Source organism: Phyllostomus discolor, chromosome 2, assembly GCF_004126475.2.
Source record: "Phyllostomus discolor isolate MPI-MPIP mPhyDis1 chromosome 2, mPhyDis1.pri.v3, whole genome shotgun sequence".
Lineage (NCBI taxonomy): Eukaryota > Metazoa > Chordata > Mammalia > Chiroptera > Phyllostomidae > Phyllostomus > Phyllostomus discolor.
In genome coordinates, this window is record NC_040904.2 from 138,265,988 (window position 1) to 138,291,906 (window position 25,919).

General features: G+C 38.3%; 1 protein-coding gene and 1 non-coding gene across 3 annotated transcripts in view; both read right to left on the reverse strand.

Moving 5' to 3' along the window:
• Positions 1-25,919, reverse strand: part of TMTC2 (transmembrane O-mannosyltransferase targeting cadherins 2) — a 399,848-nt gene that overhangs the window by 92,443 nt on the left and 281,486 nt on the right. The gene's annotated exons all lie outside the window — the stretch shown is intronic.
• Positions 3,766-3,872, reverse strand: LOC114514213. Its single transcript, XR_003685949.1, has one exon. It is a non-coding gene; the product is annotated as a U6 spliceosomal RNA (small nuclear RNA).

A 25,919-nucleotide genomic window follows, 5' to 3' on the forward strand; every position in this document is an offset into this window, starting at 1 on the left:
TATTCTTGCATTATTTTTTAACTACTGTATTATTTTCCATGTGAATAACTATAAACCTGTATGTGAGTGTCACACACTCCTCCCAAACTCTCCTCGAACTCCCGCTTAAGAAACCATTCAGGAATATTAAAATATATAAGAGAGAATTACACCATTATGGTTTCAGATTGAGTTGTTTTGTGTTTAAAAAGTAAATCTTAAGACAACTTTTGTACTTACGTTTGGTAACAAATTACTGATAATATCAACCATTACATCAGCTTGTTATATCATCACATGTGTCCTGATGCCACAGCTCAGAACTGCCATTTTACTAAATGACATCTGAAAAGGTCAAGACTCTGCAGCGTTGCATTGAACTAAGAATATATAGGTGTAAATGTGACTAGTTCATTACCCTTGTCTTATGAACTAAATTAGTCCCAAATGACTCAACCTGCCCTTCTATAGCCACCCCAGTTTTCTGTAAATATAATGGTCAACAAATACACAGGCTACCACTATTTGCTACACATAGCTTAATACCTTACAGCCATCAGTTATGTAGTTCACATGTTCACACATTTTCAATAAAATACAGAGCTGTGAACAAAATAATAATTTCCCCACTTTACATGTGGAATCTGTCACATGAGCCACAGTCTATCAAACTATAAAAAGGCGTTCCTAAGAAATAGCCCAATTCTCAACTACAGTAAATATTTACATCCTAACCAGGGACTACCTGTGTTTTCAGCATCACTAGGGATAACAATCAGAGCAAACCAGAGCTCCCACAGGATGGTCCTATTTAGTAGCAAGGGTCTCCTTTTGCAGTTGTGTATGTTGTAGTCACTTCCACACATTTAGTGTTTACTCTCTGGAAAGCTTGACAATTGTGAACATCAGTCATTTTCCTCAATCAATGAAAAGCACACCTCCATTTCACATTCAAGTGTAAATCTGCATGGATTCATAAAAATGGGAAGCAGCCAATACAACAGGTCCAAAAGCCAAAAGTATAGTTTGGTAACTGTGTTGTTTAAATATACATTGCATTTGAGTGAAAAAGAAAAAGCAATTAAAGAGACAGTTTTGAAAAATTAATTTGTGAGAACCACCACTTACAAACAGAAGGAACATTATTTGATAGTCTTTTTTTTTTTAACATCACAATGTTATATGTGAAGTATCTTCAGGATATGTCTTTTCCACAAAAGAAAAAAATCTTTTAAAAATATAACAGTTTAACAAATTCTTACAAATCAAAATGATTTACAGAAAATCATTTAATTCTCAAGTCCCTCCAAGACACTGAATATAATCCACTGGAGCCAACCTTAATCAGATGCAAAGCGAAGGGACAGGGGCAATGGTAACTTTCATGATAAAATACTTTATACTGCCAGAAAACTTTGCCTATCAAATTATCACATTGGACCATGGCATTCATCTTTTAGGGAGAGAATACTATTTCTTCTGGGATGCACCAAAATATAATAGAATAAGAATACTGGGTACAAAAATGAACGTGGCTGAACAGTTTACTGATAACAGATTGTGTTTTTCCTCTCTGAATTTTCTCCCAAGTCCCATTTTCTATAATATCAGGCCTTCTGTAACCTGTTTTCCTAAATGCCCCAAAGCAGAAGCTGCATGAAAGATACCTGGAATATATTCTTACAGTCCAAGTTCACTGAAATATATCAAATGGCACTAAGGGCGGCTAGTGGTGACAGGGAGTGCTCAGATTTTTCAGGGGCAGCACCAGAGTAGCTGTCAAAATCTTAGTGGGGAGGGACAGCTCTATGGTATGTATGCCTAGGTTGAGGCTGGGCCCCAGAACCAGGGCTCCCAACCTGAGCAAAGTTTCCTTAAAACCCATCCCAAGTCCTACTGCAGAGCAATCAGACTTTAAGGTGGAGGTATCAACTCAGACCGAGATGATGAGGGCAGCTTCTCCCCAGCTTTGTGAGCATCATTAAGCCTTTCAGATTAGTTCAAACCCTGGGAGGGAAGGAGGCCACAAAACAGGCTGAAATTAAATGGCTGACCAACTGTGATGGAAGACGGCAGTACCCTGAATTTCATTCAAAGATGACAAAGTGGATCATGCACATGCTGAGTTTCTCATCTGAATGGCAGGCATATTATATGAGCAATAGGAACAAAAAATAAATGAAAGAAGTTTACAAGTACCAAAAAATAATGGCCACTATCCCTACAAAAATATTAAACTTACTCAATATTTCATTTTCCTTAAATGCACATAAACACATTGAGATGCTATTATTTTCCTCTATCAGTGAAGCTCCCTCCAAAATATTAGAACTCAGTATTACTAAGGGTTCATAAAAATAGATGCTTATATCACACATAGCTAAAAAACAATGAAATTTGATAGGATCTTCTAGAGAGCTATTTGATATATACCAAAAGCCTTTAAACCACAGATACACTTTAGCCAAACAATTCTATTTCTAGGTATTTGTTCAAAGGTAGATTTTTGTATTTATACTTATAAATACAAAAAAGGTAGCAATTCATTTTCATTGCAGTATTGTTTATACAAACCCAGTGTCCACTAGTGTAAACTTGGTTAACTAAATGCCACTTCAGTGAAATACTATGAACCTATTTTGTGGAAAAGTTTTAAAACAAAAGAGAATTTCATGACCCACAGCTAAATGAAATGCACAGGTTTTAAACTGTAGTTTCTGTCCTAATTACATTTTTTAAAAAGATAAAATATTTTTAAGAAGACAACAACACTATCTGAATCATCAGATTATTCTGCTGGGGTTTCAGAGGTGAATGAAAGGGTTGATCCCTCAATATTTCAAGAGTGATGGAGAGAGAAATGCTTATCTAGAGTGGACTGCTAAATATAGTGCTGTGTTAGTGTGAAATTGTGTCTGGAGAACACAGTAGACTTAGTTGACTGAGAAGGGCAAAATAAGCCTTCAGAGATGTGAAGTTGCTCTCCCCAGAAATGGAATAAGCTCCTGCTATGTGACAGGCTATGTTCCAGATCTTGGTAATCAAGACAAAGTTCCCTCCCTCCTGCAGTTCACAGCCTAGAGGTATAATGGATAGTTTACACAGGCACTGTCAGATGGTCTACAATAATGCAGGCTAATGGAAGAGAGCCATCCACTACTGGGGATGGGGTGGGGTGATGTTTGATAAAGTGGTTAAGAAAGGCCTTTAGTGACATTTGAGAAGTGACCTAAGTAAACGGCATGAGCGAGCCATGCAAAGGACTAGCACACATGGAGTGTTAGGACTAACAAGACCACCAATATGGCAGCAGTGGAATACACCCCACAAAGAATCATAGGAAATGAGGGTGTGAGGGCGATCTGGCTGCGACATCTGTCACCCCATTGATCGCCAGGGTTGATTCGGTTGATCTGGCTGGCTAGGTGGGTGTCCCCTTCCTCCCTCACGGATCCATGTGTGTCCCTCCTGAAGCTGCATGCTTGGTCGAAGAGGACGACCTTCTTAACTAGAGGAGAGGACTGGTCTTCGGTCAAGGGTATACAAGTAGCTGTGTTCCCCTGCTAGAACCTCCAAACAAACTCTCAAGAATCACAGGAGATGACTGTGAGAGACAGGAAGGACCAGATCAGGTAGGACGTAGCAGCACTGTGAGAAGTTTGGAATGAATTTTCTGTTTTGGTAGTCCAAACCACAGTTTCAATATTGGATGCCGCATGTTTCTCTGACTCATATAATTTCCTTGATGTTAACAAGCAAAGGGTCGAACTGCCTCCAAGAACTGCACAAAACATGGAACACTTCATGAATTTGTGTGTCATCCTTGGGCAGGAGCCATGCTAATCCTCTCAGTGTCATTATAATTTTAGAGTACATGCTGCTGAAGAAAGCAGTGGGATTTCTTTTGATTAGGAAGGAACACCATGGAGGAATTTACATAAAGGTGTAAAAAAAACTGTAGATTTTGGGTGGAAAAACTGACTGTAGGGAATGCACAAGAGAAAACAGAAAGACCCCTTAGGAGGTTATTAATACTCCATGGCTAAGAGTAAAGTAAAAGCAGCAGAAGCAACGAGATGTGGTTAGATGTGGAATCTCCTGAAGATGGGTGACTGATGAATTGGGTATGGGAATAACATGAAAACAAGAGTTAAAGATGACTCAGCAGCTTGCAAACTTGCAGCGCCTAGGTGAATGCAGGCATCATGTCATCACAGGGCAGAGACTGTGGGAACAAGTGTCAGTAAGAAGGTGCATGTGTAGTGGAGTAATCAAGTTCTGTTTGATTGACAGGCTAGGGCAAGACAAGCTGGAGAACTAACTCAGAAAGACTGGCGAGACAGGAGGCCACAGACCAGGCGTAGTCAAGGGTAAAGAACACTAGCTAACTGTACCTTGCATGAAAAGAAAATAAAAGGTAAAGATGCATAAGATTGCCAAGGAAGCAAAACAAGGAAAAAATAAAAAACTTTGCATTTTAATCACATTTTCAATAAAAATATATTAAAAAGCATCATAAAATATAAACATTTAGGGCTATTTAAATGAACTATTTTAAATAAGTAACTTGCCTTTAATAAATTTTAAAATAATTGATAATTTAAAAAATATATAAATTAACCTGGCTGGTGTAGCTCAGTGGTCTGAGCATGGGCTGCGAACCAAAGTATCACAGGTTCGATTCTCAGCCAGGGCACATGCCAGGGTTGCAGGCCACGGCCCCCAGCAACCGGGCATTCATGTCTCTGTCTCTGTCTCTGTCTCTGTCTCTGTCTCTGTCTCTCTCCCCCTCCCCCTTCCCTCTCTAAAAATAAATAAATAAATCTTTAAAAAAATATATATATATATATATAAATTATATGTTAGATTTTAAGGTATAAACACAGAAAAACTAATTTAAAAAATACTACATAACTGAAGATGTTTAGATTATTTACATTTCCTGTTATATCACAAGTTTTCATATCCTTTCTAAATCTGTTCACTTGTATATTTTCCCTTTAAGCTTAGGGAGGTCATCCACACATAGTGTGAGAACACTTCAGTGGGAGATAAGTAATGTGATGAGAAACAACCACATCTTAAGCTCCATTTGATCAAGTGACTTAGGCTGGTACACAGCACTGCTTATACTAAGCTCAAAGTCAAGTTAAAAGGCAACTTGTGGTGAAGTAAGTAGAAATTATGTTTGAAAAAAATTTATAATTAAGTTATAGAATTTTACTTTAAATTACATAAATCATTTTAAGGGTTAAAATGGGCTATTTTTAGACTTTAGAATAATACATATATCTTTGAATCACAAACCAAACAGAAAAATGTCTATTTTTAATTAAAAAAATGAACTTTCAGCAATTCAGTGAACTTATTCATTTCTTTCCTTTATTCAACAAATACGTATTGGGGACCTATCACGTGCCTAGCATTGGGTTAAGCACGAGGATGAAAGTGGGGAAGAAGAGACACAACCACCACCCCATGATGCTTCCCAAACTGTAGCTGTTACTGAGCACACAGATGAGGGTTGTGAATCCCACTCAGGAAAGGTTTCCGAAGGGACTGTTGCTTGCTCTAAAAATCTGAAAGATCTGTTTGATTAACCAGCTGAAAGGGAGACGAGGTATTCTAAGCAGAGGTCCAGCAAAGGTAAAGTCTCCATGGCAGGAAAACAGAAACACTACACAAAGCAGAGGTGAGTGAGACAGGAGTAGAGGTGGACCAGGTAAAAAAGCAGGGGTGAGTAGAGCACACCTGACCACAAGGGAATTTGTAGTTATCTGCTTTATAAATATCACTCTGAGGACAGTATGGATAACACTGGGATGAGAACAGAAGGGATGTAGGCACATTAGTCTAGGCTTTTAAAAAAGAGTGAATGAGGTTGATAACAGAGGTAAGGATTAGTGGACTGACATGAGGAATATTCAGATAATGCAGAGAGGACTACAATATGGACAGGGGAGGTATATGTGTTGGGGGGACTCTGCTGGGGAGATGAGGTAACATGATGACCGCTAGGTTCCTGATTGTGGAACTGAAGGAAATATGGGGCGGGGAGGGACGGGTTAAGGGAGTAAGAGTATAAACCCAGTCTTGAGAATTGTAGAGATTGAGGTACCTATGAGATGTCTGTGATGTCAAGGATGCAGTTTGTCAATCAGGCTGAATAAGAAGCCAAAGGCAAGATACAGTTGTATTTCAAGAAAACACCATAAGTCAATTCTGAAGGTAGGTCAAATGCTGAAAACATGTGCTGGACTTAGTGACACAGAGAGATGGCTAGTAACCTCAGGATGGTGAGTTTCTATGGAAACTCAAAAGGAATAGGGGGTCTCCAGGGACTGGGGTGTGGAAATGGATACCTTAGTACAGACAATTCTGTCACATCTGCCTGTGAAGGGAAGGGGAAGTGATACTGTCAGCAGAAGGGGATGAGACACATTGAGAGTTTTGAAGAAAAAACACAGAACGACAAAACATAAATCACAACTGGGTCTAAAAAATTCATGTCTAGGTTTTTTCTTAGTTCTATTGAAAATCAGAAGGAAAAGCAACTCAAAAAAGTATTTTTTAGAAGTCTTAGATAAGTTTACAATTTTGGCCAAACTAAACTGCGCAGGATCCTTTAAACTGAGCTTTGGGTGCTCCAAAGGCACTTAATTCCTACTTTTGTTGTTGACATTTACATATGTACTCCAATCACCATTGGTTATCTTCTCTTTTACTTGTAAATGACTTCAGGAGAATGGTTTAATCAACCCTTCTTATAAGGGCCAGATGCATAGCAGGTGGTCAAAAGTGCATGGAAATGTAAATATCTTGAAAAAGCAACCACACTAAACACACCTGTGTAGTGTGTACCCTCTTTGGGAAGTACCGCTGCCTTAGTGAGGTATGGCATAGTTTCCAGTGGGTAACCGTGAGTCAGTCTTAAGGCCTAAGTGATGTCCAGAAGGTAACTAGCCCCTAGTTTTATTATTACCAACACCTCCTCTCTACAAGGAAAAAAAAACATATTTCAGTCAGCAATCTGTGGTCCATAAAGTGGCATTAAAAGTTCATGGAAAATGGTTTCCAATAGGAAACTTCCTTTCAAATGGATAAGGTGGTCAATGTGATCTTGGTCTAAGGAATTAGTGCAGTTAGAAAGCTAAAAATCTTAGCAATGAGCAACAATACCAACCATTAAGCTGGGCATTTGGGCAATGGGTGCCTCTCGTTTGCCTTGACCAGCTTTTTGAACATTAGCTGGATGGCTTCATCCCCGATCCTTTAGCAACAGCTTGGGAAGAGGCTATGCTGACCGGCCCCCATGGAGACGGCCTTGGCTCACAGCACTCAGCACTGACACTCCTGCTGCAGAGGTTTAAATCCTGTGGGGATGGTTAGGAAAGCTGCCCTGTGAGAGTGGAAAAGCAGGAGCCTCTCAACAACAGCTGCTCTGCAGCTGGGTCACAAAGGAGAGCAAGAAATCCCTAGATACCATAAAAGGTAGCGGATGATGGGAAGGCAGTCTCAGAGCCTCCATTTGTCACTGGCAGGGTGCCACTGCGCTCAAATCCAAATGTTCTCTCAAGGGGATAAAGCCAGATGTAAATAATTCCCAAATTTTATACTTTTTTTTTTGGTAGACAGCTTCAACAGTAAAGGACATAGAGGGTTATTTAATTTATATAGACATGGAATTCTTTGATGATTTAACCATGGTACCAAAGAGAACACTGGATTCAATAGCAGAAACCTGAGTTCCAGTCTGGTTCTGACGCCAAGGTGAACAACCAGGGAAAGCCAGCCACTAATCTGAGTAAGTTTCATTGTCCTCAGATGTCAAACGAGGGACCTGGGTGAACTGAACTCTACTGGTTATGATTCTCTGTTAAAGAAATAGAATTAATCCAGGGGAACTAATCACTGGTTTAAAATTCAGGTTTAAAGAAAAGTTATATTCTTAACTCACGCCATCCATGTTTGTTTCCACTACTTTCCAATCCATGACAGGGAACAGGAACTGGCCCCTTCCCCTTCCCCAGTGAGCTAACACTGAGACTGGGGATAGTAGCTGAGACATAAAATCAACTGTAGGTTTTTTATGTATTAATGAGATAAACTAAATGAGGCTGGATAAATGATCCATTTATCTTCTTCTGTAACGTTCTACTTTAAAGGTAAAGGCATAATTACCTAGGAAGGTTCTTAAACCAACCAGGCCACATATGTATTGAAAGTGCATATACCGTGCCTCCGTTATTCTGGTTTGCCTGCAACTGCTCTGTCTGTGCCCTCTGTTCCAGTGTAAGGATAACAGCACCACCTTCTTGGTTTCGACAAATATTCTGTAGCTGCCCTAACTCTTGTTTACCGCTCATAAGTATTCACCAGGAGACTGAAACAATGGCTTTTACGACACTCTAATGTCCCACCAGAAGAAACAACTGGGCTCCTATAAGGGCATCAGTGAGGTCTCACCAGGCCCTCGGCTTTCCATTCCCAACATGCTCTTAACAAAACAAAGGCATCTTTTCACAGCACACGACCATGGGATCTCTGTCAAGCATAATTAAGTTTCCAGTCATCTTCTCTGTTTTCCAAAACCACATTTTTCAAGTAGTCTGTGGTCCTAGCACATTACAAGTGTATATTCTCCCATCCAAGTACTAACCAGGTCCAACCCTGCTTAGCTTCCGAGATCAGATGTAATCTTGCATGTTTGGGTGGTATGGCTGCAGACTGCACGTTCTCCTCATAGGTTACATAGTAAGAATAGAAACATTATGGAGCAGATTACTGTGTGCCAGGCACTACTCAAGCACTTTATGTATACTGCCACATTAAATCCGCATAACACACCTGTGATACTATTATTATCTAGATTTTAAACCAAAATTAAACCCAAACTAAAAACTAAAACTGAGACACAGCGAGGTTAAGTGCCTTGCTCTGTGTGTCAGGAACATATATAAAGGACACATGGCCATAGTCAAAAGGGGGTTGGATCAAGGGAGGGAGGTGAGGTTGAGTGGGGGGAAATGGAGACAACTATACTTGAACAATAAAAAAAGAAAAAAAGCTTGATTTGGCAGAGCTGGTATTTAAACAAAAATAATCAGGCTTCACAGCTTATGCTGTTTATTGCATTATAGTCTTGGTCCAGAAGTTACTACCAGGAATCGTTCCACTACTTAAAGGTAAGTTTCATAGACTAGAGGTCCATCCATACATCCATGCATCCACCCATTCATCCATTCCTCGTCACACAGTTAGAAGGAGGTAGGTAGGTATATAGGCCCTTTTCAATTGCAAGATGATACTTAAAAGGACCCTTATTAAACATATGCATAGTGTATGTTTAACATATAATAGAGACCAAGGCATCTATTTGGCCTGAATGGGTCAGAGGAGGTCTCAAAAAGAAGGTGGCTGGCATACTTCAGCTGGCTCACAGATGGAGGACAAGTTGGCTGGGCATCAAGACAACTGACTATTTAGTCAATCCCAGTGCTGGTGGCTTAAAAGTTCTCTTTGTAAGATCTAAATTAAGAACATGCCCTGGCTGGTCTGGATCAGTGGACTGTGCTGGCCTGTGAACCAAAAGGTGTCTGGTTTGATTCCCGGTCAGGCACATGCCTGGGTTTGCAGACCAGGTCCTCAGTTGGGGCCCTGAGAGGCAACCAATTGATGTTTCTCTCACACATCAATAATTCTCTCTTTCTTTTTCTCCCTCCCTTTTTTTCTCTCTGAAAATAAATAAAATCTGTAAAAATAAAAAAAGACATTATTTCAAAAGTCAGTGTGATGAATTTATTTCTTGTTCAAACCATTAAAAGGAGCTGCAGCTTGCAAAAGTTAATTTAATACCAACCAACTCAAAACACACCTACTTGGCAAAATATGCCTATTTAACAACTAAAGCTGCCAAATTCCTACTTTCTGTCAGGCCATGATTCTTGAGCTACTTTCTGTGAATAACTGTGTGTGACTTACAAATAGAGAAAATCTACTGAAAACAGCATTGTTTAGTAAGCAACACTCATTCATTTTTACTTCTAGTGAGGTGACCAGAGGTAGGACATAGAATACAGGAATCTTTAAAGCAGATTCACACATTTGCACACATGTAGCAAACGGTCAGAGACTGGCACATTACTAGCAGAATGAGTTTTTTATGTATAAATGCATATGACAAGCATATCACCCAACTGGGTCATTCTCAAAACCTAGTGGTATAGTGTGCTACTTGACATTTACACGCACGAGTGTTGGCATTATTACCAAATAGAATTCTCTTTCTCTTTTTCTTGCAGTGAGAGAAAATGTGTAATATTGCAAGAAATTGTGGGTCACTAATAGGAAAAATATGAATAGAGAAGTGATATGGAGACAGAACTGAAAATTTGAACTTGCTTGCCTCTAGATAGACAATTTAATAGTAGTCTTACCCAGGGTTAAATATTCACTGTCAATATTTCACACCCTGTTGACCTAGGTAGAAAATAGGTGCTATAAAGGCTGCACAGAACTCGAGAAATATCAACCTCCCAAATTGTCTTCATCACAGTCTGTAGTTCAATTGACACCTGAGTTGTCAAGCTTATCTGTGAGATCCAAGAGGTACTGAATTGACACCCAATCATAAGCGCATTTCTAACTAAGTAATATGGAGGTATGCAAGAGGGCAGTATGCTCCACTCAACACCATTCCTTGTGCAGCTGCTGCAAACACAGAGCAGTCTTTGGAAGAAACATAGTGACTAATTCAACCACTCAAATCGAAGTACATGTGTGCTTTGGGGGGCATGGTGGAATGTCATAAAAAACACACATGGAACTTTGAAGGCTTGAGGGGAAATGTAAACTATTAAATTACTAATCATTTAAAGTTTTTATTTTATTTTATTTGTTTAATTAATTTATTTTTGTTACATCCATCACATTGCAGATTACTACTGTCACAATTTCCTTTATTTTTTTACTTCAAATCCATTTTACTTTATTATTTTTTTATTGTTGTTTAAGTACAGTTGTCTCCATTTCTCCTCCTCCCATCCCCACCCCCCACCCTTGATCCTACCCCACTTTGGCTTTGTCCACGTGTCCTTTACACATGTTTCTTGACGAACCTTCCCCTATTTTCCTCCATTATCCCCCTTCCCTCACTGCTCTAGGTATCGTCAGTTTGTTTTTTATTTCAATGTCCCTTAAAGTAGTTTTTTTTAAATAAGCATAAATATGTTATAAAAAGAGAAACACTGGCATAGAGGAGAGACCATTAGGCTTGGGAATGATATTTGAGTTTGACCACTTCCTAAGGCACTATCCCTAAAACAGCCGGGCTATTTAGGCGAGTTGTTCAATGTGTCCAGAATACATTACAGGAACAAGAACAGTACCTCCAGCTAAGGTTTAAAACTAAACAGCACACGTAAAACTCTCACAACAGTGAATAGTGCATAATAAATGCTCAATGAGTGTTAGATTATGACGTTTGTGTATTAAGGGCAGCAGTAACTACTGTGCAATATCTTAAAAGAATTAAATGAGATAAAAATATTTAAAAAGCAGAACACAGTAACACATTGTGAGCACTCACAAAAAATAAATCAGTTCTTTTAACTAGACCTTTTATATTTAACCATTTACACAAAGGTAAATTGTGGAAACAGATGGCTATTTTTCATTATTTAAAATAACATTCTTGTAACACAGTCACATAAAGAACTTTGTGATCCAAAATACTCAGTTATTAACTACACTGTCTCTCGTTCTGGAATGTCTTAAGAGTACTGCGGGCAGAATTCTTCTTTGAGATCATAGAATTTGAAGAAAGAGAAATCAGGGTGGATACCTAAGCATGAAAATGAAGTTTCAGTTAAAAGAAAAAACCTTAGGACTTCTGTTGATAAAACTGGAAAGTTCACAAAAATATTGGTGACAGTTTAATAATACATTTTCCCCATTCAGAGATGCATGTTTTCCAAAAGGTCCATTTTCTCCTTGAAATGCTAACCTAATTTCACAAGTTCAGGTTCAAGTAGTTAGCGTGGTTCAAGCTGCTACCAATCTTAGAATAATAAGAGAATAGAAAAATGACAGTTGACTCTCAATATTGTAACATTCAGATGGCTGATATTTCACAGAAGCAAAACTTTAATCAAAACATTTTATTCAAATCTGTCATATTTCACACAATTTTTTCAAAGTAAATAACTATAAATGGCCATGTTAATTTATTTTACTTTTAAAAATATAATAATGCAATAAAAATACTGAGGAGGCAATGGATGAAAAATAAAAGAGTATACAGAAAACACCCAGAGAAGACATTATTTCCAGCAGGTAGCTTCTGTACTGAAGGATAAGCAAGAAATAGGAGAAAAGGCAGTGTCAGATTACCTAGATTAATAAATGAAGTTTGAAAAGTAGGAGACTAAGCTATGTGCCTAAACAAGAGTCATTTCAAATACGTCACATTATCTTTAAGAAAGATTTTATATAACAAAACATACTCATTTTTTCAGGGATAGCAACTGTTTTAGATTTGGGTGTCTTACAATACTAGTCCTTTCATTTAATAAATATTTGGATCTCTACAATGTTCTGAAAAAAATTATTCCTCAGAATTGCAAGTAAAGGTTTATTAAATTTTTTTAGTACAATGATTATTTTATTTGTTTTAAACTGAGTAAGCAATAGTGTTAATTGAAAGTTAACGCTAAGGTCACAAATGAACTTCAGCAAAACTATAGGAAACCCATAAAAAGGAAGCTGGCTTCTTCTATAAACAGCATCTGTATAAATTTAACTTAATCACATCTTGTAGAAAAATATTTCATATTGCTCTACATCCCACCAAATTTATATATCAAGGTGATTCTTCAAGTAAATTATATATTATGATAATTTCTATAAAAATAGTATTTTTTCTGGCTGCCATATAGCACACTTAATAAAATGAAGTAGAGGACTATCTGTATTCTATTATACCTGTCAGAAGAACACATATTCCCTTTCATCACTACCACTGTTCATGAAATTCTACAAATTCTCTCTGCAATGAATGATTTATATGAAGTACTTTTCAGAGGTTTCATTCCAAGGCTAGCAGAGCAAAAACAGATAACCAGAAGTTGATACTCCCCTATGTAATCAAATGGAAAAACAATAAAGAAATACATTCAATTTTATATTTTTATTCCTATCTTTCAATGATGACCAGTTCTGTAAGTTATAGGATTAACATATAATTTTTACTGAGACAAAAAACTATTTTACAGCCAAAATCTTGTTATACAACCATTGTCCAACCCTTGAAAATAATTCTTAGATTTTTTGATGACATTTTTGACCAACAGAATGAAATAAAAAAATGTAAGTTCTCATATTTTTTACTTAACTTTAACCTACTCAAAATATCATTTCCCCCTTCTGTCTAATTATTTGCACAAATCTTCAATTTTGCCATTTATTCCTCCAAACTTTAATTTTTCTTTTCTTACTCTTTCCCTCCACCATACAACATCAAAATAATTTATTTATTCAACAAATAGTTATTGCTTTACAAGATCATCCCTTGACATCTAAAATAATCAGTGAGACTGAGCTGATACTCTAGACTAGCTCTCAGTCTATGGGGAGGACAGCCATGAAAACAGCTAATGATAACAGAAGGTGATGGATCTACTTTCGTGAGAACACAGAGAACAGAAAAGTTACATCAAAGTAGAAGGGAGGTTATGTGTCAGTGCTATACCCAGACAGAACACTTCATGTGAGATGAACCAATCTCTGCCTCAGAGTCATTTCATGCATATTGAGTCAACAGATATTTATGAAGGGACAGGGTCCCTTCTCTCAGTGTCTATAAAAGCAAATAGTAATATAGAAGTATTGAGCTACCATGTAAGATTTTCATATGCAGTAAGAACCCTGAAAGCATGAAGGCTGCCTGGAAAAATCACTAACTATTTTGTATAATGGAGTGTTAAAGATGACACTAAATGGACAGGTCACATGCTGCCACTTGGAGAGACAGGAAAATGATCTTCCAGGACAAGGCAACAGTCTGTTTGGAAACATGGGGCAGGAAGGTTCTGGCCTAAGCTGGGAAACGAGGCAGCCTGTAAAATGTAAGTCAAAGACCCTGTGAATATGCACAGCCTTCTAGTCAACTAAGTTTCTTTTGCCAGGGGCATATAAGTTAACAATTCTAAAATCACTGTACGTGAATACTGGAACACTCACTGCTAGGGAAATACGAGTGTATCAGCCAAAGTATGAGTGTATATCTCCTAGCTCTGCCATCTGAGAGAGCCTAGAAACAGTGACACCCCAGTAGCACAAAGTACACCTAGAACCCAGATCTTGATTTCTAAACTATTTTCCAATAAAGGGATCCAGAGCTCCTGGAAAAATGTCTGATTCTAGGACTTGGGCAGAAAACATGTAAGATCAGCCTCGAGTGTGTTACAGTGACAGAGAATAAGAAGGAACTGAAGACGAAAACACACACAAGATGGAGGACAGTCAAAGGGTCACAGAAACCTATGAAAACCTCTGAAACCTGATCAAAGCCAGTCACAAAGCCAACCTGAGCAACAAAGTCAATAGTATAAACATATTACAGCCCAACATATAAAATAAATATTCCTTAGTCTATGTTAATATACATAAAATTTTCAACAAATAATTAAGGAAAAGAGTCAAATCTCCATGCAGAAGAACATCAAATAATTTATATAGGTACTCTGTCCTCAAAGAGTAGAACCTCCACTACCTAAGTATGGACTGCATACAGTGGCCTCTTTACAAAGAGCACAGTGTGGAAAGGAAAGGGAAAAAGAGTGTCTTTACACTGGAGAAATGTGACAAAAATCCACCTCAAGTCAAGTCATCCAAATTAACAAAAACAATGTTAAGTTGCATTCATAGTAAGTTACTAGATATGATGAGAGAAGAATGACATTTTATCTCTGTGGTCTTCCTCCAAAACCTTAGTCTAATGTGGCAAAATGCCAGCCAAATACCAACTGAAGAAACATTCTATAAAATACATGACCAGTACTCCTCAAAACCACTGAGATCATCAACAAGAAGTGAATGAAACCTGAGGTACTGCCATTCTCAAAGGGGCCTAGGGTGACAAGACAGCGAGATGAAATGTGGTACCCTAGATGGGGTCCTAGAACATAGAGGAAACGGAAAAACTCAAGATACTGGAATAAAATAGGTATTTCATTTAATCATAATATATCAACATTGGCTCTATTATCATGACAAATGTACCACATTAATATATAATGTTAATTAATAAAGAAAACTGGGTGTTGGGCATACTGGAACTTCCTGTACTAACTTCTCAATAATACCATAATCTAAAACTATCTTAAGGAGACGGGAAGATGGCAGCTTTACTCTAGGCAGCGTTTTTCTCGGCTTCTGTGAGGAGGAGGGAAACTCGCGGATCGGTGGAGAAACAGAGCAAGTGGACTAGGTTACTGAATCACTTTTGAAAGCAGGACATCAAAAATTATTGTGATCACAGAAAAACCAGTTCTTCAGGACAAAAGGGGCCCAGGGATCAGCACAGGGACTAGGGGTATGCAGTCCCCAGGCCTGGTGCTCGGGGCTCCCGGGAGAGGGGAGTCACTGCTCCCTCCCCCGAATACTGGGGGGGGGGGGGGTGAGCAACTCCAGGGGAGAAAGTGTTGCTAGAAGGAACAGATTGGCCAGTTGGACTGGGAAAAAGTCGCCCAGGGACTATGAACACCCGCCCAGAGACTTGGGAGAAGTGAGGGACACTAGCCAACCGGACCAGGGGCAACCTGGAAGAGCGCCTGCACCCCTAGCCCGGAGGAAGTGCAGATCGGTGGAGAGCACAGAGTCCGGATGCGCTCCATTTGAGCCCCATAGGGAGGCCTGAATCGCGCGCCGGGATCCCGGGAGGGACGAGGTGCTTGGTGCGTTCCTACAGTGGTGGCTCAGAAATTTCCAGCCAGCCCGACTGGGGGAGCTGGGAAAGGCGCCAACACCCGGTCGGAGTGCAGTTTGGCGGTGACCACAGAGCTGGAAAGGGCTCGGATTGAGCACAATCGGGAAGACTGTCTCGCACTCGATGTGAACCCGGAAGGGTGCGGTGAGGCGCTTAGGGCGATCCTAGACACCGAATTTCAAAAGTTTGGGGGAGGGGCACGCCCTTTTACGATCCCCAGGGAGGGCGCAGTGAATCCCAAAACCTCGAGGGAGCCTCCTGAGATCATAGAGCTGGAACCCTGCAGGACCCTGGAGTCTGGAAGAATGTGGAAGTAAGATCCAGAGAGCCAGGGTGCTCGGGAGCGCCCAGGGTACAGCAAGTCTGTATTCTAACAGACTTGCTGAGATGTGGGCTGGGAGAGAGAGAAGCATTTCAAAGGTCCCTCAGCCAGGTGAAGCCAGCAAGATCAGAAAAACTGGTCTGGCCAGTTAGAAACCAAACAAGAGGTTTTTTTTTCTTTTCTTTTTTTTTCTCTTTTTTTTGTTTTGTTTGGTTTGGTTTTGGTTGGTTTGGTTGTGTTTTTGTGGCTGTTGTTAGTTGATTGATTTTATCTTGTGTTTTATGTGACATTTTATTTTTCAATTCTTATTATTTTTATCTCGCAATCTCTTATGTTTCTCTTCCATTCATCCTAATATTATTCTTTCCACTCCAAATTTATCTCTCCTGCACTACATCTTCTGCTTTCCTTTCCTTTTTCTTTCTTTTTTTTTATCTTGCAAGTTACTGTAAATTTGTATTATCTTTTTCTCACTTTTCCGACATTTTTATTTTAATAATATTTTGGTATTCTTTTTCTTTCTGTATAATCTTCTTTGCTTGGCTGGTTATACTGTCATTTGATAGGTTCCCCCTGGTATCTCAGTCACAAGGTATGGATAAGTTACTATTCTTCATCTGTGTTCCATTAATACACCTCTCAAGGTTCTATACTCTTTATTCTTGTTATCTAGACCTCATCGATTCTGCCACAAGACTGTCACTTTACTATTACTGTTAGTAAGACCTAGTCTATACAATTGTAAATGCTTCTCAATACCCCTACCTGATCTCAGCCCACTTTACAATTTTCTGAACTATACTATTGTGGGGGCTGTCTCTGTTCTTTTACACACTACTCCTATATACTAATCTTTAATCCAACCCTACCTTAGAATCTGACCTCCCACAGCCTCACAGCTTTCTAGATCCAACTAACAATCCTCTCGTCCCCAATAAGAGTCTTACCCTCTTTCCATTCTTTCTAAAACGTGGGTAGTGGAGTGGACGATCACGGTTAACACTATAAGGAGCCAAAGGATAACCCATCTCTTCTCTACTGGCTGCTAATGTAAATATCATAGTATACTGTCTTGCTGTCTTAAACCATTTTGCCTTATTCCTCCAACTGATCACAAAAAGGAGTAGGGGGAAGCTGTGAGCACCAGGATACACGAAGGAGACTGCACCACTGAATCTCACAAATATTCTACCACAGAAGTTCACACCATAATTACAGGGAATCAGAACAGATCAAATTAACAAACAAGAAGAAAAAAGAAGAAACACACGAACAATGAGAAAACAGAAAAACCACCCCCAACTTAAGGGAAACGAGGAAGCCTCAGGAAAAATACTAAATGAAATAGAGGCAACTCAACTATCAGACAGTGAGTTCAAAACAATGATTACCAGGAAGTTCAATGAACTCACATTGAGTTTTCAGAAATTAGAGGGAAATTACATCAGTCTCACTGCAAACTATATAAACATGAAAAAGGAAATAGAAACTCTCAACAAAGGTCAAGAGGAAATGGAGAATACAATTTCTGAACTGAAGAACACAGTAGAAGGAATGAAAAGCAGGATTGAGGAAGCAGAAGATCGGATTAGCGAGCTGGAGGACAAAGTAGAAAACAACATCCAGATAGAGCAAGAAAAGGAAAAGAGGCTCAGAAAGAATGAAGAGGGATTAAGAGAAATGCAAGACAATATGGAACGTAATAATATCCATATAATAGGGATACCAGAAGGAGAAGAAGAAGAGCAAGGGATCGAAAACCTAGTTGAACAAGTAATGAAGGAGAACCTCCCTAATTTGATGAGAGAAAAAGTCACACAAATCCAGGAAACACAGAGAGTCCCAATCAAGAGGAACCCAAAGAGGCCCACCTCAAGACACATCATAATTAAAATGGCAAAATTTCAAGACAAAGAATATTAAAGGCAGCAAGGGAGAAACAGGAAGTAACATACAAGGGAGCCCAAATAAGGCTAACAGCTGACTTCTCAATGGAAACACTTCAAGCCAGAAGAGAATGGCAAGGAATACTCCAGGTAATGAGAACCAGAGGTCTGCAACCAAGGCTGCTATATCCAGCAAGGCTCTCAATCAAGATAGAAGGCCAAATAAGAAGCTTCCCAGACAAAAGAAGTCTAAAAGAATACACCTCGACCAAACCAGCTCTGCAGGAGATTCTAAAAGGACTGCTTTAAGGAAGGGAGGGAAAAGAGAGAGAGAGAGAGAGAGAGAGAGGAACACACATACATAAAAGACAATGAATAAGTACCTATCAATAATAACCTTAAATGTAAATGGATTAAATGCTCCAATCAAAAGACACAGAATAGCTGAATGGGTAAGAAAAAATGACCCACATATCTGCTGTCTACAAGAGACCCACCTCAGGATAAAAGACTTACACAGGCTGAAAGTGAAGGGCTGGAAACAAATCTTCCAAGCAAATGGACAGGAAAAAAAAAGCCGGGGTAGTTATACTCATATCAGACAAAATAGACTTCCAAAAAAGATCCATAAAGAGAGACCCAGAAGGTCACTTCATAATACTCAAGGGAAGAATACATGAAGAAAACATAAATATTGTAAATATATATGCACCCAACATAAGAGCGCCGAAATATATAAAGAAAATCTTAGAGGACTTCAAGAAAGATATGGACAGCAACACAATTATTGTGTGGGATTTTAACACCCCACTATCAAAAATGGACAGATCTTCCAAACAAAATATCAGCAAATATATTGTGGCACTGAACAATACTCTTGAGGAAATGGACTTTACTGATATATACAGAGCCCTCCACCCAAAAGAAGCTAAATATACATTCTTTTCAAATGTACATGGAACATTCTCAAAGATAGACCACATGATAGGACACAAAACAAGCCACAAGAATTTCAAGAAAATTGAAATCATACCAAGCATTTTCTCAGACCACAAGGGACTGAAGCTAGAAACCAACCCGAAGGAAAAAAAAACAAAAACACTCAAAGTCATGGAGATTAAATAGTATGCTATTAAACAATGAATGGGTCAAGAATGATATTAGGGAAGAAATCAAAAGATTTCTGGAAACAAATGAAAACGAACTCACAACAACCCAAAACTTATGGGACACAGCCAAGGCAGTCCTGAGAGGGAAGTTCATAGCGATATAGGCCCACCTAAAAAGGTTAGAAACATTCCAAACAAACAACCTAACCCTATGTCTACAAGAACTCGAGGAACAACAACAAAGGCAGCCCAGAGCAAGCGGAAGGAAGGAAATAACCAAGATCAGAACAGAATTAAATGACATAGAGACTAAAAGCACAATTCTAAGGATCAGTGAATCCAAGAGCTGGTTCTTTGAAAAGATAAACAAAATCGACAAGCCTTTAAGCAGACTCATCAAGAAAAAAAGAGAGAAGACCCAAATAAACACAATCAGGAATGAAAGAGGAGAGATTACAACAGATACCACAGAAATACAAAGGATTGTAAGAAATTACTACAAAGAGCTGTATGCCAAGAAATTTGAAAACCTAGGTGAAATGGACAACTTTCTAGAAAAATATAATCTTCCAAAACTCAATGAAAAAGAAGCAGAAAGCCTGAACAGACCAATAACAACGAAGGAAATTGAAGCAGTAATCAAAAAACTCCCAACACACAAAAGCCCAGGACCAGATGGTTTCACAGGAGAATTCTACAAAGCATTTAAGGAAGAGCTAACCCCTATCCTTCACAGACTATTCCAAAAAATCCAAAAAGATGGGAGTCTCCCAAACTCTTTTTATGAGGCCAACATCATCCTAATTCCAAAACCAGATAAAGACACAACAAAGAAAGAAAACTTTAGGCCAATATCACTGATGAACATTGACGCTAAAATCCTCAACAAAATACTGGCAAACCGCATCCAACAATACATTAAAAAGATTGTACACCATGACCAAGTGGGATTCATTCCAGGGATGCAAGGATGGTTCAATATTTGCAAGTCAGTAAATATAATACATCACATAAACAAAAGCAAAGACAAAAACCACATGATCACATCAATTGATGCAGAAAAAGCATTTGATAAGGTACAGCACCCATTCATGATAAAAACACTCAGCAAAGTGGGAATAGAGGGAGCATTCCTCAACATAATAAAGGCCATATATGAGAGACCTTCAGCCAACATCATACTCAATGGCCAAAAATTAAAATCTTTTCCACTAAGATCAGGAACAAGACAAAGCTGTCCACTTTCACCACTTCTATTCAATATAGTACTGGAAGTTTTAGCCACAGCAATCAGACAAGAAAAAGAAATAAAAGGCATTCAAATCGGAAAGGAGGAAACAAAACTGTCACTGTTTGCAGATGACATGATGGTATACATAGAAAATCCTATAGACTCTACCAAAAAACTGCTTGACCTAATAAATGAATTTGGCAAAACAGCGGGATACAAAGTCAATATCCAAAAATCAAAGGCATTTCTGTACACCAACAATGAAACAGAAGAAACAGAGATCAAGGAAAAAATCCCATTCGAAATAGCAAAAAGAAAAATAAAATATCTAGGAATAAACCTAACCAAAGAGGTAGAAGACCTGTATTCAGAAAACTACATAACACTCAGGAAAGAAATCAAGGAAGACACAAACAAATGGAAAGGTATACTGTGTTCATGGATTGGAAGAATTAGTATCATCAAAATGTCCATACTACCCAAAGCAATTTACACATTCAATGCAATACCTATTCAAGTACCAATGGCATATTTGACAGACATAAAACAAACACTTCAACAATTTATATGGAATTATAAACAACCCCGAATAGCTGCTGCAATTTTGAGAAAGAAGAGTAAAGTAGGAGGGATCACAATACCCAACACTAAACTATACTACAAGGCCACTGTAATCAAAACAGCCTGGTACTGGCATAAAAACAGGCACATGGACCAATGGAACAGAACAGAGAGCCCAGTAATAACCCCAAGTCTCTATGGTCAATTAATATTTGACAAAGGAGGCAGCAACATTAAATGGAATAAAAATAGCCTCTTCAACAAATGGTGTTGTGAGAACTGGACAGCCATGTGCAAAAAAGTGAAAGTTGAGCACCAACTTACACCATACACAAAAATAAATTCAAGGTGGATAAAAGACTTAAATATAAAACGTGACACCATTAAAGTCCTAGAGGAGAACGTAGGTAGGAAAATCTCAGATATTTCACGAGGAAAGTTTTACTGACCTGTCCCCTAGAGCAAGGGACATAAAGGAAAGAATAAACAAATGGGGCCTCATCAAAATTAAAAGCTTCTGCACAGCTAAAGAAAACAGTATCAAAATTAAAAGAGAACCAACTGTACGGGAAAACATATTTGCCAATGATACCTCAGACAAGGGTTTAATCTCCAAAATATGTGAAGAACTTACACGACTGCACTCTAAGAAGACAAGGAATCCAATTAAAAAGTGGTCAAAGGACTTGAACAGACACTTCTCCGATGAGGGCATACAGAAAATCCAAAGACACATGAAACAATGTTCAATATCGCTAGCTATCAGAGAGATGCAAATTAAAACCACAATGAAATACCACTTCACACCAGTCAGAATGGCCATCATAAACAAAGCAACAAACAACAAGTGTTGGAGAGGTTGTGGAGAAAAGGGGACCCTAGTGCACTGCTGGTGGGACTGCAGACTGGTACAACCACTATGGAAAGCAGTATGGAACTTCCTCAGAAAACTAAAAATGGATCTGCCTCTTGACCCAGCAATTCCACTGCTGGGACTCTATCCTAAGAATACTAAAACACCAATTCAAAAGAACCTATGCATCCCAGTGTTCATAGCAGCACAATTTACAATAGCTAGATGCTGGAAGCAACCAAGATGCCCATCAGTAAATGAATGGATCAAAAAACTATGGTACATTTACACAATGGAACTCTATGCAGCAGAAAGAAAGAAGGAGCTCCTACCCTTTGCAACAGCTTGGATGGAGCTGGAAAACATTATGCTTAGCGAAACAAGCCAGGCAGTGAAAGACAAATACCGTATGATCTCACCTTTAACAGGAACCTAAATAACAAACCAAAGAAAGAAGCAAAATGTAACCAAAGACACTGAAATAGAGGACAGGCTGACAGTGACCAGAGGGGAGAGAAGAGGGAATTTAAGGGGACAGTGGGAAGGGTTCACAGGAACAAACTTAAAGGACACATGGTCATAAACTAAGGGGAGGGTGGTAATGGGAGGGAAGCAGGGAGGGTTGGGAGGGGGGACTGGATTGGGAGTAAAAAGGAGAAAACTGTATTTGAACAATGATTAAAAAAAACAAAATACAGCTCAAGTGCTTCAGCTACAATAAAAACAGAATAGATTTAAAAAAAACTATCTTAGAAGAAAAAGTTTATTAAAAATTTAATGTCTTAAAAATCTAATGTAAATGCCACAAAATTTTAGCCTTTGTTTCATATGAATTAAAAAATGTATGGGTATCTACTGCAATATTCTCTCTTTTTACAAATGCTTGCAATAGTTTGTAACAGTAGTAAATTCATAAGACAAAAAAATTTTAAGTACCTGTTCTGCTAAATAGGTCATTGAGAGTATTCCAGCAAAGGAAAGTACTCAAATCACAAGTCCTTCTTCTGCTATAATACATAGCAGGGCAAAACTAGGTTTACAATTGTTAGGACATGAAACAGAGTTCAATGTTGTATTATTATTTGTTAATTATTGTACTATTTTCTATACAAACAACTGTAACCCTACTTTTGCCTGCCCCATATTCTTTGTAGGATATACATATTGACATTTAGTGCAGTAGTGTCAGGAGAAATTTTAAATATTGCAATGATCAAGTGCTATTTATATGTGAGGAATTAAAAACAAAAGATGATTTGCATCTGGTCATAAATTAATGAAGTGAAATTCCTCTTTCAAAATTATGGCTTAAATTTAATGAGTAAAAACAAAGTTGTTTTGTTCTACCTGTATTCTAGAGATTTTTTTTAAAATTGTTGAAGTATAGTTGTCTCCATTTTCCCACCACCATTTTCCCCTGCCCACCCACCCCCACCTCCCACCCTCAATCCTTCCCTCCTCTGTCTTTGTCCTGGGTCCTTTATACATGTTCCTTGACTTGACCCTTCCCCTTTTCCCCCTGTTATCCCCCTCCCCCTCCCCTCTAGTTACTGTCAGTTTGTTCTTAATTTCAATGTCTCTGGTTATATTTTGCTTGCTTGTTTGTTTTGTTGATTAGGTTTCACTTCTAGGTGAGATCATATGGTATTTGTCTTTCACTGCCTGACTTATTTCACTTAGCATAATGCTCTCCAGTTCCATCCATGCTGTCACAAAGGGTAGGACATCCTTCTCTCTTTCTTCTGTGTAGTATTCCATTGTGTAAATGTACCATCGTTTTTTGATCAATCCACTTACAGATGGGCATATCCTAAACACATATAACATTATGAACTGTAGTCCAACTCACTTCAGTTTTGGACAAATGTAGAAAAATGGCTATTTTTTTTAGGGTAGCTCTAGCCCCAGTGTGAGCCATTTCTTTTTCATCCCAAATCACCTTGACCTTGATGATACCTGCATCCTAATTTCCTGGAACTTTCTTACTATCTCTGCCCACTCATCATGGAGGAAAGCAAGAAACTACACTTCAATTTTATTAAATTCTTAGATGTTTCAAACTAAATAGTTACTTCAGAATGAACTAAGCTACTAGGTTGGCAACATCTCAGGTGTTCCTGCTCCAATGTGGTGGTCTGTTAGGTGAGGTGTCTTTTTCACTTATGTGTATTTCTGGAACTTCTGTATGCTAAACCCCACCCCTTGCAGTCTGGCATATCACAGTGATCCTTAGAGTTTATTTGGCAGGACATTCTTTTCCCTAGATGATGTGAACTTCAGTTTAAAGGGCTCCATAATAAATATTCTAAGTACAAAATATTCATTGTAAGTACAGATAAATATTCAAAATACAAAATGACTTTCAGGCCCTTTAATAAGTAATATGTATGTTAACATATTTAAAGAAAGAAATACAGCATTCAGCTTTTCTCACTCTAATTTGACTATTATTTTTAAATGAAATATCTAGACAGACAAATGTCTATGGAATACATTTTGGGAATGCATTTGTATCTTTTAGGAAGAGTACTTTAATAGAAACAATCAGAGCAATGTAGGCAGTGGTGAAATCTTCTTGGTACCCTACATTTCACCATATTTTAAATTTCCCCTTTTATTATCAAGCAAAAGAAATCCTTGCCACGTAACATTACTTTAATATTTATAGTCAAAGCAAAGGTTTCAAATTCAATAAGTGTCTATATATATGGGCAGATATTTTTCTTTATAGGTTGAGCACTGTTGATGTGGGGAGGGGAAGAGGAGTTAAGATGACTACATTGGAGGAGAACGCGTGACCTAGGTGAAAAGGTGAAAAGAAGAACCTTGAGAGACTATGTTAAGCCAAACCAATAGATTTCAACTTAATCCTAACCCACTGCTGAGGTAATAATCTTTTTCAGGCGTGCAAAGACATCTTAAAACATAGGACCAATCAGCAATTTTCTTCTTAAAAATGAGTAAATTTCTGATTTAAGCAGACAAAAATTCTGTTCTAGCTATTGCTATTCCAGGGGCTCTGGCTCCAACTCAGTGTCCTACCAGTTAAACATTAACTAGGTAAAAGTCAGTGGTCACTTCACTCAGGCCTCTCATCCTGTCCTCCCTTTCAGTTTGGAATATCATATTTCCTTCAAAACGTAAAACATGAAAGAAACTATATACCATGTATGGTATAATAAATACAGCATGTTTATTTTATTTTTAAACTTAATCTTTATTATATTTTTTCATTTTTTAAAATTATATTTTATTACATTATTACAGTTGTCCTGATTTTTCTGCTTTGCTCCCCTCCAACTAGCACCCCCTACTCCCTCAGGCAATCCCCCTACCCCTGTTCATGTCCAAGGGTCATGCATATAAGTTCTTCGGCTACTCCCCTTCCTATACTGTACTTGACATTCCCATGGTTATTCTGTGACTACTTATTTGTGTCTCTTAACCCCTTCTCCTTGTCACCCATTCTTCCACAATCCCCACCCCCATCTCTCTATCGTTAACCTTTGGCATTTTAATTATGATGTGTCTTGGAGTAAGCCTCTTTGCATCCATATTTTTGGGGACTCTCTGTGTTTCCTGGACTTGCATGTCTATTTCCTTCACCAAATTAGGGAAGTTCCCTTTCATTATTTTTTCAAATACATTTCCAATTTCTTGTTCTTTCTCTTCTGGTACCCCTATGAAGTAAATATTGGATTGCTTAAAGTTTTCCCAGAGGCTGCTTACACTATCCTCACTTTTTTGTATTCTTTCTTCTTCTTCTTGTTCTGATTCGTTGTTTTTTTTTTTTTTTTGGTTCCTTATATTCCAAATCATTGATTTGATTCTCAGCTTTATCCACTCTGTTTTTTCCCTGTAAATTGTTCTTTATTTTGGTTAGTATATCCTTCATTTCTGATCAGATCTTTTTTATGCTGCTGAGGTCCTCATAAAGCTCCTTGAATACCCTTATAACCAGTGTTTTGAATTCTGCATCTGACAGGTTGCTTA